The sequence below is a fragment of the Anopheles coluzzii genome, chromosome 3 (genome assembly GCF_943734685.1).
Source record: "Anopheles coluzzii chromosome 3, AcolN3, whole genome shotgun sequence".
In the NCBI taxonomy this organism is placed as follows: Eukaryota; Metazoa; Arthropoda; class Insecta; order Diptera; family Culicidae; genus Anopheles; species Anopheles coluzzii.
This window is the reverse complement of record NC_064671.1, coordinates 32872153-32892064: the sequence shown is the minus strand read 5'-3', so window position 1 is coordinate 32892064 and position 19912 is coordinate 32872153. Positions and strand designations below refer to the sequence as shown.

General features: G+C 47.1%; 2 protein-coding genes across 7 annotated transcripts in view; one reads left to right on the top strand and one right to left on the bottom strand.

Annotated features, from left to right (window-relative positions):
• Positions 1 to 19912, bottom strand: part of LOC120956616 (40S ribosomal protein S21) — a 489791-nt gene that overhangs the window by 120066 nt on the left and 349813 nt on the right. Inside the window, exon 1 of one of the 5 annotated variants that reach the window (XM_049610549.1) lies at positions 5108 to 5111. The exons of 3 other annotated variants lie outside the window; for them this stretch is intronic. The gene's annotated coding sequence lies outside the window, so the exon portion shown is untranslated. Of the gene's footprint in view, positions 1 to 505; positions 510 to 5107; positions 5112 to 19912 lie in introns of those variants that run through there. One more of the 5 variants, XM_049610547.1, reaches the window with a different exon arrangement.
• Positions 1 to 19912, top strand: part of LOC120956783 (ankyrin repeat domain-containing protein 29) — a 233560-nt gene that overhangs the window by 118980 nt on the left and 94668 nt on the right. The window lies entirely within an intron of this gene.

The following is a 19912-nucleotide window of genomic DNA, read 5'->3' as shown; positions in this document are numbered from 1 at the left end:
TTGAAGTCGATTTTTCACTCAGCCAGATAAGCGAATTTTGGCCTTTGTTTGGTAAATTACTCACAGAAAACTCATTGCTGTTACGTATTTTAATGATAACTGTACGACATCCCAAAAATGTTGGCGAAAAAAATAAAAAATTACCTGTTTTTATTGATTTTACAACTAAGACCACTATAGGAACATGCCTGTTTGGTGTACCTAGAATGGTACTTTCGTAAAAAACATCTTTTTTTTTGCAAAAATTTGCAAAATATGGTTTTATATATTTTTTATATATTTTATATTTTTAATAAAATATATATTTTTTGCATAAATATGGTCAAACGGCAAATAATAACAAATAATTAGTAAAATAATAACATTTCATAACAATTATGTTGAAAAACTAGTAATTCCGTGGTTATGTGGTCATTTAGAACGTTAACAGAAATATGAGATTCGATATGAAATCCTAAGGATTTTGGAAAAAATTATATTATAATACCTTTCAAAAAATAATGGATTTTTGGTCACTAAGAAATGGAATGGTCCCATTTAATTTTTAAATCCTTTGTAAAAGGCCAGAGAACATTTCACACTATCATAAATAACTTAACTACTGTTAATTTATCGTATGAGACGCATTTTAGTGCAATACCAGCACTATTGGTACTACCAACACTATAGGTACGTTTACCCTGGTTCTCGGAATATTAAATTCATTAATTTGCAATGGTTGTTTTTGATTGTCATGAATGAGTTGAGCTTCTGATTTTGTCCTCAATCCTACCTCAGCTACAACCTACATGGCATAATCTACAGTCATAGCACTTTTTCTGAAGTAAATCATTCAAATTGAGTTCCAAATCGCCACAAGTTGACTTGCGTAAAAAAATAATTGAAAATGCACAATAGGTAACTTGCAACAAACCTGTCCCAATTCCAACTTCCGACACATGAACGTCCAACTGCTGCAAACCTTAAAAAGCTGAGCTCTGACATTTGATGGCACCACAGTAAGCGCACGCATAACTCCCTCCGAAGTGCCGTTGCAAAAATTTGTGAATGCATTTCCTGTCCGCCTGACCTGATTTTGGGGCAAATGTGTCCGTACACCTTGTTGTTCCCTCAATTTGACCTCTTTAAGCTCTCCCCCTCCAGGTGCGGAATGTGCATATAATTTTTGCTGCACACGCAGCACAAAACAGTACGCGACTGAACTTAATAGTGTGCGATTGATGACATGATGTCCGACATGGTGTTGCTCGGTTTTTTTTCACTTCCAATTACCCGCTTTTAACGTTTAGTGCTTTCGCGTGCATGTTTACAGAAAGCTAAAAAACACGACCATTATGATCGGGGTGTGCTAATTGCAACCGAAAACATCTTCCATCTTCCCACTAATAAAGGTCTTAAAGAGAGACTGATGATGGGGCGGTGTCTAGTGAATAAATAATACGACACGGCACCCGGCATCACTAAGCGGCGAACCCGCGAAACATGTCTCGTGCTGGAACTATGCTGGGGCGATGCATTTTTGCAGGCCAGGCCCGTTTGCGTCCAACAAACAAACCACCTTTCAACAAATACGTCAATCAGCTTCAGGACGGGCACAGGGGCCACCACAACCACAGCTGCATAGTGCTGCAAAGGGGAAAGGAGTTTGTTGTTCGCGGCGCGCAATAACAACATATTGCAGTATATCCCCGCCCCTCTTGCCCCAGCGAACGGGGGTCGTATGATTGAAAGACGGTGTATCGCGATGGCCTTCCTCCACCACCTATATAGTGAGCTTATTATTGCGAGTGTGCGCGGTGTGTGTGTGTGTGTGTGTGTGTGTGTGTGTGTGTGTGTGTGTGTGTGTGTGTGTGTGTGTGTGTGTGTGTGTGTGTGTGTGTGTGTGTGTGTGTGTGTGTGTGTGTGTGTGTGTGTGTGTGTGTGTGTGTGTGTGTGTGTGTGTGTGTGTGTGTGTGTGTGTGTGTGTGTGTGTGTGTGTGTGTGTGTGTGTGTATGTGTGTGTGTATGTGTGTGTGTGTATGTGTGTGTGTGTATGTGTGTGTGTGTGTGTGTGTGTGTGTGTGTGTGTGTGTGTGTGTGTGTGTGTGTGTGTGTGTGTGTGTGTGTGTGTGTGTGTGTGTGTGTGTGTGTGTGTGTGTGTGTGTGTGTGTGTGTGTGTGTGTGTGTGTGTGTGTGTGTGTGTGTGTGTGTGTGTGGTTGGTTGTGGTGATGATTTCATCGATCTTGCCACCCTCCCAAACACGCCAGTACGCGCCGATTATTATTATGGATTCCTGATTCGTTCCCGGTCCATGTCTGCCCTTCTGGTCGTCCTCCTGGTTGGTGTGCATGTACATGTGTGTGTTAGGATATGTCAATTTTGTCAGCACGCGAATCCCGCGCGAGTGGTCCCCGGTGGTTTCTTTTGCACATTTTAGTGTAGTAGTTTTCTCATGCCGCGCACAGGCGCCTTGTCCACCAAAACCATGGAAAAGGTGAACGATCGGCTGGGACGTATATATTGTGTGCTTGCTGGATCAAAGCCCTGACGCGAGGGAACGAACCGAGATATAAAACATTCAAATCATGCTGTGTGTGGTGCGGCGGCGACGGCCGCCATGCCCGACAATCCGATAAGGTACCCGAACTCCGGCGGTCCGTGACCATGACGTCCATCATTCGCATTATCATGGGGTTGTCCATCTTTGCATTTGCTTTATTTTGCCCCCCCCCCCGCCCCTCTTTGCTAATTCTTCTTCCCCGTTTTAATCCCAAGCACCGTTTCCATTCGTCGGCGCGGCATACACCACCGGGTTTTGTCGCTGGTCATCGTTCCTTTGCAGCATTGCGAGAGGTACACCATAAGCCGAGGGAACCGGGAAACTGCCAGATAACGACACGATGAGATGGATTTCGGTTCGATATGATGTCTCACGTGTGTGTGTGTGTAGTTTTCCGCGTTTTCAATGAGACGATGAGAATTAAAATGTAAAAATGCGCACGTACGTCATGACGAGTGCGCTGTAGTGTAGCCCCTTTTTCGTCGACGGGCTCTGGCTGTGCGAGACTCCAATGTTATTAATGTGTATGCACACGACCATCAAAAGCTCTTTCTTTTTCCGAAACCTCTGACGTCCGGTTTTGGGAAGTTTCTTGTGGGCGAGAAGAATACGGCGGGTGAGTGCTGTGTTGTCGGCAGGTTCGTCTCCTGAAGGGCATTCGAGTCGTGTGGGGACCGTACGACGGTTACGTAGGATATACACGGGCGTCTCTTACTTGCGGGCCGGGATTGGATGTAAATTATGATGGATGATCGTTGCGTTTGTTGCATTCTTCACCTTCAAGCGGCCTCTTCTTCTACTCACCCAGTTGTTTGCTGTGCTGTTGCGAAACGATAAACAACGGAAAAGGATACATTCACATCACGAACCCCACGGGTCGCGGGGACTCGGAGAACGGAAGTTAATAAAAGCAAACGGCTCTCTGATCGATCGGTGCGAGCGTGTTTGCGCTTGTCCAGGGCGCATGCACTGTGTGGTGACTGGTGTGCCCAGTGCCCAAAAGGCAAAACTTGTTTGTGAAATTGACTAATTGTCTCTAGAATCGAACGACCGTCCGGGCAGGAACCTACGGGAGGACGCCAAAACGGACGCTGGGAGTTCGGCGGTTGTCGGCGTCTCGGCTACCGGTTTTTGGCCTTGAATGGCGGGTGCCCTTTCATACTGCAGCGAGAAGCGTACATTAAATCGAGAAGTCCGCCACTCCGAAAAGTCCCTTCCCCCCCCCTCCTATCCCCCATTCATCTCCGTGTCGGTGGCGCTGATTTGTTCCGTCGGTGTTGGATTTCTTTGCGCCCTGTCTGGATGAGTGGATCGAGCGGCGGCACGACAGGGCGATAATTTCTCGCCTTCCCACGACTTCCCCGCCAATCCAGGCGCATCCGTGCGGGAAAGGTTGGCTAAGTTGAAACCCCTATTCTTCACAGCAGGGTTATGTCTGGCCAATGCTGTCCTGCAAAAACTGCAACCCGAACGACTTGGAAACGTTTGAGCTGTGAAGCGCCAAAATGTGAAACAACCCAACCAAACGTCTAACCACACGTTCAGGAACAAAGCGAACAGCTCGAAACAAATGCGCTCGTTCGCGGGTAAACGAGGGAATTAAGAAATTTCTTGGATTGTTCGCCGCTTGCCCAGCAACTTGTGTCGCGTCCTGTCACCTTTTGTTTTTCTCCCCTTGATCGCGGCGTAACCACAAAGCGGAGTCGCAAAATTGGAATTAGAAATGACATAAACAAAAACAAAAAAATAACGCTCTCCCAAACCGCTGTAACTTTGAAGAATATTAGCATACATACCCTTAATCTTTACCGGTGTATCATTCCGATGCGAGTGGAAGCGAGTTGGATTTAACATCTTCCCGGAATTGGCTGGTACGCGTAGAATACTGAAACGAAATCCGACAGTGTGTCTACCGAGCCAGCAGTGTTTGTACGTGGTGTTACTACCGCTATCTTTGTGGGGTCATGTCTCTTGACAGCTTCAGAATTGTCTCTTTAGAGCCTCTCTGCTCCTGCTAGAGAGACCTTGGAATGGATGGGTAAATCTTCGCCCATGACGCGGAAAACGCGGTTGCGTCTTTTTTTATTGGAGTTTGGATGTTTACAGAACTCTTGAGGCAGTTTGTTACTTCTTATGCTCTTGCTTTATGTACTTTTTTGCTGCTAGATTCGGAGTTCTCGGAAGTGAAAGACACACACACATACATTTACTTCCGTTTTTTGTGTAGGTTGAGAAAAAGATTAACCGCATTCGGGAACAAAAGCGAAGGGGAGCTGTATTCATTCGGTAGAATCAATTTAGAATTAAACTTGAATCTGTTTTACGTCTTTGTTTTGTGGAGGTTTTGGGCTGGCTTAGGTCGCAGGATGCAATTGGATGTAGGATGGAATTTTGATTTATTAAGCAGATTACCCTGAAGTTAGCTCGGAACCTAAATGATCGATAATACTTTGATGTGAAGATTTGTTATGATTTATATTTGCTAAGTTTTTGTTGTATTTATCCAAGAATGATTAACATTGAGAATGTCTGATGGAATGCAATTGCAAAATCCAGTCTGAAACACATTTTATTGGCAACGATAACACTTGCAAGTAGATTGAAATATGTCTTTCCAAGCTTATCTGTTAAACTACTTCACCACAAACACCAAAACTGACCCACAAAAGGACGTCTGGATGTAAGCCAATCAAATAAATATTTACCCACACGCTTGCTAATGGACTTTGGAGCGGATTAGGCCCACAAACTCCCTGATAAATTTAACAGGCTCGCCTGTTATGTAATCTTTCTAACAACCACTTCTAATATGCGCTTGCATCATCACCATCATCATCCTCATCGTCCGTGTTCTTAATCCTCGCACGAGACAACGCTAACGCACCCGATAAGAGTTGGAGGAGTACTTCTCTCCGAGGCCTTCCTGCCTCTCACTCTCGAGCTTATCTCTGCAACAGCCAAAAGCTTTTCGGAAATCGCTTATCTCCCTCCGCCCCCCGGGGACACACGGATGCAACCGACAAGAAGGTTATTTGGCTGGCTGAGCAGAAACAGAAATGATCGACTCCGAAGTGCGAAAGATAACAGAAGCTATTCAAGATTTTGTTGAACTCCTCTCCCTGGAACCGCTCAGAGGGAGTATTGGATCCAAACGAAGAACCAACGAAAAAAAAGGTATGTTCCCGAGGGTGAGCTTTTTGGGAAGGATTTCTTCTGGTGCCTCTTCTTGTGGTGTGCAATTTGTGTGCACATTTGCAAAAGCGAATTCCTTCAGCCACGGATAATCAGTTCTGTCTGTATGTCTATGTGTGTGTTTGTATGGTGTTTTTGGTCGTTTTGTGCATTCCATCATCTTCCACTCTTCCGTCCCGAATGCCCCAGCAGGCGCGTCTCTGTTAACACCGACCCGAATGTTCAAACGCATGGCGCAAAAGATGCCGAAAAACATGGCACCGGTGCAGGGTCTCGAGCCCAGTCGAATTTGGTCGAAGAAAAGATAAAAAGGAAGAAGCTGAGAAATGGGACTGTGCATGTAAGAGTGAGAATGAGCGGCTAGGGGCATGAACAATATATATTGGGACGCAGAAAGAGAGCACATAAAAAAAAAAAAAAAACTAGCGACAGCTACGAAGAGAACGTAAAACAACATTCATCAGCAAATTATAGGTTCCTCAAGCGTGGTTTTGATAAAGCCGGCAAGTAGTTTAAGGAGTTGGTGTGGTAATGCCGCCCTCTTGCGTTAAAGGAAGGAAGATGCAGAGGAAAGGAGGGTATCGGGACTGAAAACGAGCGACAGAAAAATGCATTCGCAAACGGCATCGGGTGCATTCGCTTCTCGCCTTGCCTTGCCGGCACAGATGGTTTCGTATTTTTGGGCGAATAAATCCATCCTTCCGTCAACCTGTGTGTGTGTGTGTGTGTGTGTGTCTCCATCTTCCGTTACGTGCTTCTCTGTTCCCTTTCTTCACCAAGTTTTTGGACGGAACTTTGGAACCCTTGTTCCTCCCTCTTTTTTTTTTCTTTCATTCTTGGGGGGGCATTTGAGGCGAAGATCTCTTCACAAGTCTTGTTATGTACCTCAGAGTACCCCAACTTTATCCCCGTTTCCAGCAGTCGTCATTTGGAGTCGTCATTTGGGAGAGCAGGGCAAGCAGTGCTCGTTTGTCCGTTTGTCCTTTTTGCGGGTAGGACGGCACCGGATGATACCACTTGCCCCCGCGAGGCGGTGCGTCCCCGAAATGGGAGGAAGAGTGATTCATCATCACGGCGACAGGATCAAATTAAGGCGAATGAAATCTGTCTAACTGTCGCAGTGTGTAAAACGAGAGCTCTTGAGCGGAAGATAGTTCCCGGGCGAAACTGCTGCTGCTGGACGAGGCAGGTTCGAGCGAGGCAGTCCCGTCTGCGGAAGTGGCAGTTGAATCTGGTCGGTGTTTTCCCCTCCCCCCGTCTCCTCCGTCTGTAGTCCTTTTCTACTGCCCGACTGTCCAAGACTTGCTAAAGATGACGATGGGACAAGATCGTTTGCCCAAGTCTCAAGCGCACACAACCGGAACCGTCCCAGGGCGAAAAGAAGGATTGTGTGATAAATGCGGAGCGAAGTGAAAAATAAGATAAAAGAGGGGTTTGCGACTGCTGGCCATAGCAATCTCGGGGTGTACCCGAAAATAATTTAGTGGCGCGTGAATATGCTAACACATCCCGTGTTGGCCGATTCCGATCCACATGGCAAACGTACGGAACTGAACGAGCACCAGGCGCGGAACGTGGGGCGACAACACACCGGACGACCAAAGGCTCATAAATGGAACTTTAAACATGTGTCAGTATCAATTAATCATTCGCGCCACAGCCTTAAACTGTCACACGTGGATGGAAGGATGCGGACGGGATGGATGCAGAATAAATTATTCACCGACAAAGAGGGATGACGCTGATGAAACACACACTGGACGGCGGTGGCGGTGGTGAAAGATTACAGCCCCCGACCACTAGACGGAGACGCCGGCAGGTTGAGGTTTTTTTGTGGGAGATAAATGTGTCAACGTTGTGGCAGTTGAAGAGCAGGATCTGTAGTTGCAGACGCGTTGGTTGTTCGGTTGACGTATCCTTGAGCGGCCGAGCGAGTATCGTTCGTCGGCAGCACATGTGTTCGGCGTGGAGGGCACTGTTTATTACTTGTGCATACGATCGTTGTGTTTGTCGCCAAAATCCTACCAACCTAGTGTTTGTCGCCAATCCTAGACCAACAGTAGACAGTAGACACCAAGGGAGCTGGTGACAAACAAAAAAACTGCCATTCCAGATCGTTCTATTAGCATTGATGGGTGGTCCAAAGTTTGGATGTTTTGTGTCAGATGTGTCTGGACACACTAGAACAAGGAGAAGTAGACCGAAGGTGGAAGAGAACGTAGACGGTAGTGTTTTTTAATGTCCAAACTTTTCCGTCCAGCGGTTGGTGTTCGAAAAACAAGTGTGTTCGGCTAGCTCCTCTAGGCACAGTTCGATAGGTTTTCGGCAAGCTTTTTGCTCTTCGATTCTATGTGAGTATGTTTTTTGATGGTCTTGAGACGTTCATAGTTCACTGAGCATCGGCTGAGGTGCCATGCTTGCGGCGTGCTTTGCCTACCCATAAAGTCCTAAAGGACAAAGTTTTATTCATGAGATCTCTAGTTTCGCCGATAATTGACAGCTGCCGTTCCCAGGGAGGATGGAGGAGGGTTGAGCAGCCTCAACTAGGAGCCTAGGACACACTGCCTTCGATCAAGTTTTGCTGCTGGTGGATGGCTTCTTTGCACTAGTTATGAGCTATTATGAAGATGAAACACAAGGCGGGCGGCGGCGGCCGGTGTGTGTGTATGATCCTGAAGTGACTGGCTAGTTCCAAATATTTGTACACAGCAACTTTGGAGCGACTTCATCTTTTTCACATCCTGGTGGAAGTTTTTGTTGTTGTGTTTGTGCCTGTGTGTATGAAGGGTGGTTGCAGATGGCCAAGAATAATAGTTTGATGAGCCTAGGCATAAAGTTCACAGTTGATGGAACGTTTCAAGGGCACAGCCAGGCAAAACATGTGGTTTCCGGGAGCCTGTTGGGGCTAGTTTCATGTTACAATTCCTAGGCTCCGAAGCGAAAGGCTTCAGTGTTGGGAGGTGTGTATGTTTGTGTGCTATCATAAGAATGAAAGGTTATGTTTTTCGGGACAGCTGTAAATCATGCTTGTCAATACGAAAGCCTTACAAAAGATGCGACAGAAGAGAGTGATTTCTAATATTCCAAAAACGGTTAGGACCGAATTCAACTGTTCAAAAATGTCCAAAACGTGAAGTCAATCTCCACACTCCAATTTTTGGACGGTTTGTGTCAGATATGGACATCCTGCCAACAACCACCGTATCGAAAACCTCGGGTGAACATATCAAGGAAGCCGGTTGGAATTGGAATAGATCGGATTTTCCAGTGCGCTCATATGGTGACGGTGGTTGAACTAACCACCAGAAATTGTATTTTGCCGCTGCTCTGTCATTCGCACGTTTTTGTTTGGTACACGCACAGTAGTAGCAGCGGACAATTCGTCGAACCTGTCAATATATCTCTCCGGTAGCGTATATAACAATGGAAAAACAAACCACCACCTCCTTCGTACTGTGTCTCCACTGCACAAGCTCCAAAACTGTGGTGGCATGTGGGTTTGGCAACGGTTTGATGGATTCACTCGCTCTAAACTGGCACCACAATTACAACGGCTTCGGCAACGGGTTGCCAACGCAGTTTTTGTGTGTGTGTGTTTGACTTTTCGTCGGTCGACATACTGGCTCAAGAGAGAGCATACTGGCGAGGGTATGGAAACCACTGTGTGAACATTTGCTGGCTGCCACCCGTATGTGTATGTGTGTGTGTGTGACGTTGGTTTGGCGGGCGATCGGTGGCGAACGGAAGTGGACATTGACATTTTCATTTTTACACTAACCCTGGTATCGCCCTGGTGGCGCTCTACCGAGGGTGGATGACAGGAAGAAGCACGACCTCGTGGTGGCCACTATATGTGTGTGTGTGTGTGCTTCTGTATCTGTAATGGTCGCACTAACAATGTTGTCCGATGCACTGCTGCGATGTGCAACATCAATAGTGCATCAAGCCGAACGATACGCGCGGTGGCGGTCAAAGTCATGATTGCAGCTGTGTAGTTGTGCAACGTGTGGGGGCCACGTTAGTAGTAGTTGCAGCGCACAGCTGCAGCAGCAGCAGCAGCAGCAGCACACTAGTGATGATTTAATTAGCAAACACTTTGTCAGTGGCAAAGTGGGCAAAAATAAATTCCCATTAACGACCTCATCAAAACCTCCACCGGGTTTTGCTCCGCTCCGCCGGCGCACACAGACATCGACTGACCCTTCTTCTTTCCTTCCAGCAGCAGTCGCAGTCGGGATTTTAATGCTATCTAGTTCCACCCCGAAAGCGGCGCTTCTCTTCGACGGCTTTGGAAATGGTTTTTAATTTATTCGTTCCCCCGGTCCCCGTGTAATTGAGTTTGCGCCTTTTTTACCACCCCCCCCCCTTCCTGCGATGAAACCGATTACACAGTGTGGCAAAGAAAAAGAAGAAGCGATGCGTGTGCGCATCCCACCACATAGTGCATCAATTGGTTGGAACGAAACCTTCTTCCTCTCATTCTCATCCCGCACCGGTTCGATATTGTTTTACATTGTGCTTAAGCGGCCCCTCCCAGCAAACAAATGGAGCCGCTTCGAAGCTGTGGACTATGGTAATGAGGCTGGGATGAGTGGAGGTTAGCAATCGAAACGAATCCCTTTCTCCCTGGCTGGAATGGACTGGAACGGTTGTGCGGCTATGATGGTGGCAGGGTTTTGCGGTGCGATTTATACTAATTTTGCAACTTAACATCATTAGCGTACAATTTATTCAATTTTCCATTCTGCTTTCGTTTATTGGTTTTTAAATCCATACGCATTGTGTCTGTATGTTCCTGCATGTATGCACCGCGGTGTGAGCCTCGCTGTAGCGAGCTGGCTGAGCCCGGCAGACGGGTCTGGTCATTAATAATATTCACCCAAATGGTGATTTCATTCAACGGTTTTATTTAGTATGATGCGGCAGTTACAGTGAGAGGCTGGAAGGGTGTGCTCGATGGGAAGCGAGTGAGTAATCATTGTCTGTCTGGATTGAAGTCGGTGGAGTGCACACACACACACTCTGTGAACCAGGATTGCCCGGACCTGCATGTCAAAAATAATAACGTAAGCGCAATAATAATATTCATTGTAAACAAAATTTACAGTAACTGTTTCATTACCGTAGATACCCATTGCTCACTTATTGAATACAGCGGGCCTGCAAACAGCAAAGTACAATAAAACAGAGCTACCTGCATGTCTGAATTGCTCATCCCAATGAGTCGTTTAGTAAGAGAATTTCCCATTAATATTTGACGAGAAATGTTATTTCACAAAACTACATGTTGGCTTTGCAATCGCTTCCTCCCCCAAAAAGGTTAAATGATGGCTTAACGACCGTTTCTAGCGCGCTGAATGAATGTGTGTGCTTGTGTCGGTTGAATCTCGTCACGATGAGTGTACGTGTATGTATGTAATGCCATTGTGCTGTAGTAATGGATTGTTTTCCAATGCTTTCGACCAAGGGCTCCGGCTGCCGGCAGACGCTGTTGTGCTCTCTGTCCCAGCTATCAGTTGATGTGTCAGTTACTTTGGCTGACTGCTGGTACACAAAGGGGGGGGATTTCCTCCCAGGTCTGGACCGGTCGGGTCAGCCTTTGCCCAGACAGCGTGCCGTCGTGTAACGAGGCGCACACAACGCCAGCACAACATGGGTAAATACACAGTCGGCGAAAACCCGATGGATAAACTTGTCTAGTGTAACACGGGAAAGCTCTCTCCCGGACTGGTCAGTATCAGACATCCAGGCACACAGACACACACACACATACTCGCATATGGAGGAAAGGGAAGTATCCCTTAAGCTTGAAAAGGGAATGCTGTTCGGAAAGCGGCGAGTGTAAAAGCAAGCATCATATACCTGGTCCAGCTCAACACCTTCGCGCAAGCGGTTGCTGGTTGTAGGTTGTTCCGCCCCAGCAGCGGTCCAGGCATTAGTTAGACCTTTGGCACAAAATCATGTACATACCAGCGGGGGTGAAGTTTTGGTTGAGGAGGTAAGAGATGGCTCACCGGCATCAGGACCTGTCTCACTGGACCATGAAGCAAAATGGAAAACAGCAGCAGCAGCTGCCATCGCACTAATCCGGGCCCTTTTCCGGGACATCCAGGACACGACGACGCATTGAAGCTGCTGTTGAAGGACGTCCGCTACTGAAGTGAAGTAGTAGTGCTGTGGGTGGACGGTCGCGTACATCGTCGCTCTTGCCATGGTAACGCGTCGTAAAACATATTACACTACTCAACCAGGGGCTCGCAGTAATTACAATGACCACAGTAATGGCTGGCGTGTGTCTGTGTGTGCAGGTGACTTACTGAAGTGCTGGCCCTGGGTAGTGTCTGAAGAATGCCTGGACGAACATTGGGCAACGTACCACTAAAACATTAGGCTCGATTTTGAGTTCAATTCTGAATCTGATACTCCTCTGGAAGTCTGGGAAAAAAGGTCCTGGGCTGAACTGTTGTGATAATCAGGTATACTGTTTTCACTTTTTTCACTTTTGGTAATAAAAAAGAGAGTGAAATTTTCTAAACTCCCACTCGGCTAGAGCGTTAAAGTTGAGGAAATTCAGCTCCGAAAGTGTGCTGGTAATGGTCAGCTGAAAGTTTTACATCCGATTATCGTAAATTCAATTCTCTCCGACCTGGGGGAGTGGGAGCTGCTAGCTCCGGTGGGATTTGTGGTAAGACACGGGGTTGCTTTTTTTGTCCCTCTTACTTTCTGCCAGATTTTGAAGGCACACCTTTAAGCAAATGTCTGTAAAGTTGTAGTAACGCTTGTGTTGTTGTGGCTCTCCTTCCGTAAAATGTTGTTGTAGTTTCTTTACGACCTTTCCTTTTCCCACTAAGTTCACTCACTGGGTCCAGTTCTGTGTTTTAGGTTAGGTTCTCGCTTTAGCATTTAGCAGTAACGGTGGCTCAACTTTTACGACAGCGAGATACAGTTTTTGCTCGACGGAAAAGGGCTCGGCAATAGGAAAAAAAGGATAATTTCATGTCCGTGTCTCGGAGGTTGTGCCCTCTCCAGGTGTGTTTGTGTGGATCCGCCTTTTTGAAGTAGAAGGTAAAATTAAGGATCCGTAGAAAAATCCGGCCAGCAAAAAAAAAACCCGACCTTAACCGACCGGATTGAGCGGAAGAAATGCTACCGGCAAAAACAAGTGAATGTTAAAAAAGTATATACACACACATACGGGCTGTCCATCTCCAGCTCGGGGTACCCCACTTAGCATCTGCTTTGACCGGGGGAAAAGCGATCGCCCGTAGTCGAAAGAAACGGCCGTATAATAACGCCATGAACCATGCACCATATTGCAAAGTTAGCGAAAGGTTCCGCCAGGGGCGCCTGGTTTTTTTTTTGGTAAGGCAGTAGTTCCATGAGCCAGACGGACATTAAACGGAGCGAAGAGGGTGGATGTTTTGGAGTTTGCAGCGCTAAAGTGAGTGAAAACCCTTTTCAGTTTTTCACCTCGTCCTCGTTCATCCCCAGGATTCATCCTTCTTCAACCTAGACATCCAGCCATCACTGCCTAGATTGTGATAGTGCTACTGGCGAGGACCACTTTAATCCGTTGTAAATGTGACTGCACGCCGGGAGCCCAAAGTTGGGGAGAAATTGGGTGGGAGAAATTTTGGGGGAGAAATTGTTGATGATGCTGCTCGAACAGAAACGATCCATGGATTTCATAATGGCTTGCTTTGCGCCGGCAGGGAAAGCAGTTGCTCTATCATGGCGGTTCCTGGTGAGTAGCGCAGTGGGAAGATTTCAAACCTCGTGTGTGTGTGTGTGTTTGTTGGAGTTCGTCCGTCTGTCCGTCCGTTCATCCCCGTCCGTCGCTTTGGGGCTAATCGGAAAAAGGTAAGGAACACCAGTCCCAGGAAAACCTAAATGGAACGAGTGCAGGGATCAATGGCTTCGTTCCATTATTCATTGACACTTACTCTTGGCTGTTGGGTGGATGTGTGTGTTTTTTTTGCTGGCGAATCTGGAATTTGGGGGAAACTCCACCGTTCGGAAACGGGGAGGAAGTCATTGATTATGCTTGCGGGCCTAATTCCATATCCGGGGAAGTTTTGCTCGGAAGAACTCGGACGTAACACTGAAAGCAACGAACCTTACGCTGGATAGAGCCTGCCCCGGTGTACGGGAGGCGAAAGGCCACATTGGAGTACCTCGGCTAGACTACACCCAGAGCCTCTTCATCTGGCGTGTTCTTCGATGCCATAATTCGGGTTGAGCTGTTCAGAAAGTTAAGTGGCTCGTCAGGTCCCGAAGTTGTCGAACGGCATTAGCCTCACTCAGTACTTTTTTCTACTGTTTGGCATGTTGTTTGCAATGCTTCCACAGTGGTTAGAAAATTGGAAAATATTGGACCTTCTCCACACGGCGCGACGTACCAACCACACATTCCAACGGTCGAACAAGGACCGCAGGGTAAATCGCATTTTCATCCCCTTTCGCGCACACAGCTATTGGGCAGCTTACATTATTGGGAGTGTACTGTGGGAAAGCTTTAGCGTATCGGGGGGGAGTCAATGCTTCAATGGCCTGGGGAAGTGCTGGGCAGGAATTAGTTGCCAGTCATAAATGGCGTCTAAAAACGCTCGGAACTTTCTTGCCCAGTCATGGTTTTACAATCAATTTTGAATCTGCCTGCGCCTTTTGAAGCTTTGTTCCGTGTTTCGCTTCTTGCTGACGGCCGTTGCCAGGTTTCCGATTATGGATGTGGAGTAGCCAGCAGCAGACTGCGGGAGTCCTTGTGTAGTGAAAATTGCTTACCGTTGTCAATAATTTCTGGACCGGAAGTTATGCTTCAGAAATCGATCGGGGCATGGTGGATTGGTTGGAAGGCGACAGACAGGTACGAAGGTACAAGAGCCCATTGCCATCGCTTTACATCGTTGGCATGTGGACGTTGTGAAGAGCCTTGGCGCGGGACGAGTTATATCCAGAACGTCCATTCAAGCGTCTTGAAGCATTGTGAACTTGATGGTTTAATGGTTGGCCAATATTTAATTCCAGTTTTTTTATCGGTTATTGGTTGATAAAATATCTCCAATCAAGCTCTTTTAAGGGGATTTTGAACAAAAATAATGAAAATCAATCATGAAAAAGCTTTGCTAGAATTGGTCCTTCGAACCGGATTTAAGATGACGCCTCCCTAACGCCTGACTCCTAATCGCTAGATTCTTGATGAATAATTTAATTTACTTTCACCTTCGCATTGCTCCGCTGTGCCGGAAAATGACTATCATTTCCGTTACGTTACCCGTCGGACCAGAAATCAATCGATAATTTATTAGATTACACTCGAATTAGGAGCAAATTTATGAATAACATATTTTCCCTACCGTACCACCCTAGCCTTACTATTCCCTCGTCACATCCACATAGAAACATCTTGAATTCCGTTGCAAAGGACTCAAACCTTGTCCGTTTGCCCTTTTTCTCTCCCTTCCCTTCGGAGCAACAGCAGCACGCTTTTCCGTACTACAATGGCAGAATCCTTGCCTGCTCTCGAGAAGGAATTTTATCTTCCCCTCCGCTCACTCGACGCAACGGAAACCAAGACAGACAGGCACACACACGCACAGAGAACAAGGCGGCAGTCCAGGGGAGGCTGTTTGCGTGAAAAGGGTCTGGCTCCCGGAAGCCATCGAACCGTTACTCGTTTGTGGCTTCTCGGTTTGGTACGGAAACAGTTAAATCTCATCCTTTCAAGGTGCGTATGGCGATGGAAGAAGGTTCGCATCCATCCGTCTCCAGGTCCCCTGCACGTTCCTCTGTTGTAGCTGGGCTGGCAACAGAAGGGATTCCCGGGTAGCGAAAGAACGAAGACGTTGTAAGCCTTCTCCATCGCCGCAGCAGCTTCCTTTCTGATTTTGGAACAATTGCGGCAACGCTTCTCTCGGTGGAAGCTATGACCCGTGCAAAAGAGTGATGGGGGACAGATCTTTTCCTCTGACACGAGCACGAGCAATGAAGGTAAAGGCTGTCAGATGTCCCGGTTACTTGTGGCTGGGGAGGGGTGGTAGGTACCAACATCACCTTCGCAAGGCAACATCATCCAACGGCAACGGCAGGCGACTTTGACTCGCGAGAAATTTAACCATTTTCAAGCAATCGATTTTTATTCACCCACAAGGCGCACTGCCTTGAAATGCGTTTGTTGTACTATGCTCAGCAAGCATGCGGAAGAAAGTTTTTTCCCCTGTACTGTGTTACCAGTGTGTGTGTGTGTGTGTGTGCACGCGTTTGTTACTTTCCGGTGCGCTCAGATTCGAAAATTGGGAGTTTTCCATCCTGCTGCTAGCGTTGTTGGTGAGGGAGTTATTTTTTCCTCTTCCGGAAAATTGTACGATAATGGGATTTAGATGAGCGACGGATGGGGGGGAGCAGCAGGAACCCTTACCCGGCGCGTGGCCGTGTCGTACGCAACTCTGGCGGTACGATTTATCGGCGGGAACTGGAAGAAAAAACCTCCCAACCCCAGGAAAGACGATGCGTTGCGATGGTAACTTTTATGTCCTGCCAGATACACTGCTTCTCCTGCGCTGCCGTTGCGGTATCGCTATCGAACGCCATCTTTCATGTGCAGCAGCAGCAGCAAGTGGGTGCGCCCTACAATTCCCTTTCAAGAAGAAGAGTTGGTCCCCCCCCCTTTTTCCATTCCCTTTTCCTATCGCTGTTGCTCCAAGTGCTTCAAACTGTCGCTCGTTCTTCGCGCTCTGTGTTCGTTAGGAGAAGTGAGCAGCCTTCAAAAATAGCACAAAAACCCCCCGATGCCCGGGATCTAGCAGAATTCCGGTGTTTTTAATGAACGGCGCACTAGGGAGAGACATCTTCTTCTGTTGCGAGAATGACTCCTTCTTGGCTTTGCGCGCTCGTCAGCCGCTCCCCTACGCCGCCGTCACCACGTGCGCGCGGGGATGCGCAACAACGTGATTAATTTTCCGTCCAGGCACTTTCCAGGCCACACAAGCAGGGGCAGCTTTTCGTCCCCCCGTCGGGGTACGGAAGGAACACGCGTTGGTGTGTTTTTCCTATTTCTCCGTCTCGTCCCTTAGCTTGTGTATCGTTTCAAAGTGGGTGGATTTTTTTCTCTCCTCCCCCTTTTTCTCCCGCTCGCTATGAGGTAAGGATCGTACGTGAGGTTCACACCATAACTTCGTTTCCTGGGCTGGCGTTAAATTGAATATGGTAACGGGGATGGCAGATGGCAGGGCGGCCCAGAAATTGAGAATCTCAGCTGTGGTGTCCCCATGGTTCGGGTATTGTTTGATGAAGGATTCACCCTCACCCGGACGTGTATATTCATCGTCGACGACATCGTCATCATCGTCGTCGCTAAGGACGTCCGCATCATATGCGTGGGGGATGTATTGCGCAACAGCTTCGCAATTTGGCTATTTTAAATTTATGAACTGAGTGTTTTTTGCTTCCTTTTTTGGTTTTGATTTCTTTTTACCATTTCACTTATCGTTTTCGTTTTCTCTGTTCTCTCTCTCGTTGCAGGTGCGTATGAATCGATGATGAGCCTTCTTCAAATACAAGTGTACGATTGCACAAATGCGACACCTTTTGTTGGAAATACGGCAGTACATTGGAAAAGGCTTCGTGCTTCCTTTAGGGGTAACTTCTGGGTAAAAACGTACATTGAACTTTGTGCTAAAAATGTACCTTCTTTCTGGACGATAAGATAGAAGAACTTGACAATATATTATTGTCAGTGAGCGTATCAAAACTTCCTGGAAAGTAATGCACCTCAACGCTTACAATCCTGAAGACTCCACCGGAATGTCCGTAAGCCGCGTAAGCGTTTGTTAATAATTTCAGCCCACTTATCGGACGTTTTCATTGCCCCATAAATTAATAATTGTTGTGAAAGGAATTGATTGCTGGTGTGTCGTTTTTTGTGCCGCGCTGGTCCGCATTGTGGCACGGAATCGGGCACTTTACCGAGCGCCGTACCCACCGGAATGTGGCTAGAGGACCCATTTCACACCTTCCAATTGAGTGTGTTTATCAGGGGATTGGATTTATTTTACGACCGACCGTCTCCCCAAAAACTGTCATCTTCTCGTGTGTGTGTGTGTATAATAAGCTGCCTGCGCCGCGGGCCCAAGGCGGACACTAATGGTGGCCGGCCCAAGGCCCAATGCCGTCATCCCACGCGCGCACACTCCACTCCAGAGACGGCGTTCAGCGATGCACAAAACAGGCAGGTGGAAAAGAACCGGTCATCGATCTTCAATCCATCGATCGAGTACCACAATGAGACGGCGATGATGATGATGATGATGACGGTATTACTATACCGCGCGGGACACTGTAGGGTCCGCGCGGGTCCACTTAAAGGCGACACTTTTATCTGGGCTTCACTCGTCTTTTTTTCCGAAAGGATCACTACCAGCCGCGAGAAGGCCTCCTCCATCTCAAATCTCACACCATCACTGTCCTCACACACACACACACCTTCCCATTAGCGGCCGAATCGCGTCATCCTGCGCCCGGCTCGAAGTGCGAAAACATGCACCGCCCGATAAAAAGTGCATTAAGAAAGTGCCATTAAATTATCGCCCCGATGGGTGCGACGACTGTTGTGTGACTGTGACGCGCGTTCTGCTGACGCAATCCGGGGCGGCTGTTGGAGGAAATGGCACGGCGACGATTGCGATTTGCGTGAGTGTTTGTCATTAGCATTTTTGCGTCCTTCCCGCGTGTGTGTGGCTGTGTAGATGTGGCGAGGCAACCTATTACTACTGCTGCTGCTTCTGCTGCTGCTGCTGCGGCATGTCGGGATTTAGCTAGCCAGCCGGGACCCCGTTGTTGCGTGGTGATGTCCCGCGTTGATGGATCGCGATCATCCGTTGCTGTCGATGGCAATTTCCACACGCGGCCATCACCGCGGTTCGCATGCCGTTTGTGTGTGCATGGGCTGGGCGTAAATCATCTAGCCTGTCTTTCCGTTCCTGTATTCCTGGTTTTAGGGTGGTGTGGAGTGGACCGCCGACGATATTGCCTTACCGGGCGCATAAGGTTTGTGTGTGCTGCTTCTGCCGTCGGTGGTGGTGATGCTGCTGTTGTTGATGGCGACAGATGAGAGTGCTTTTTTGTTTTGTTTCTTCCCAACGCTTGGGTCTACCATGGGCGCTGGTCTAGTACAGTGCTGGTCATCAAAAGCGGGCAAAGTGGTGGATATTTAAATTGGCGCGATTTTCTCCTCGAAGATGGACTTAAAAGAATGCTCCCAAGAATTTGAAAAATGGAATTAAACGATAACACGTGGAGTATGACCATTGATGTCTAAAATTATGTCAACCCAGCATGCTAAATCGTACATCAAACTAATCTCAGGGTTTAAGGTATAGATTGTTTGTCCCGAGGTAGGAGACCTAGATTTTTAGCCAAAATAATAATTTTATTGTAGCGCCGTTGTAGCGCCGGATAATTCAAAATTAATTTAATTCAATAATTTTATCTATCTTTATAACAGCTCGACTAAGTCCCAATAAACCACTCAGATGGCGCTATAACATACAGACAAGGATGAAAATAAGAGACAGCTAGATCTCCAACATTAGGGCCAATTAGGAGATAGTTCATCTACGGTCAACTTTAGGGCAAACAAGGTCAAGGAGATAAGCTAATCGAGTAAAATTCCGCCATCGCAAAAAGGACAGTAGCAAACTTACACAGAAAGAAGAAAGACTATTTTTTAACTGTGCGTCGAAAACCCTATACGCGAGAGCCAGTTACAAGAAAGTCTGCAAAGCTAGCAAAATAAAAGATTGTTACCAGGCGTAACAACACGTGGTTTTAGACACCAACAGTGTTACTTTGATATATTCATGCATTCTTAGAAACTTGTATCTTGTACTATTATTGTTTAGAAACTAACGTAGCCTAGCTCTAATTCCTAAAAAAATGCACTATTCAGGAAATGGTTAAAGTTTGAGAAGAGGAGGCTTGTAGGCGGGAACGGAAGGAAGGTACGCATACATAAAGTCGAAATAGTCGGAATCAGTATTAAAATGTCCGAGGCAGTGTAGTAAGGGATCATTATGTAGAAGTAAAAGCTTTGACAAATGGGGATGGCTACTAGAGGACGTGCAAGGTGGGATCTTGTAGAAACGTAGAAATGCGAAATGAAAGGTAGAGATGATACTAAGTATCAA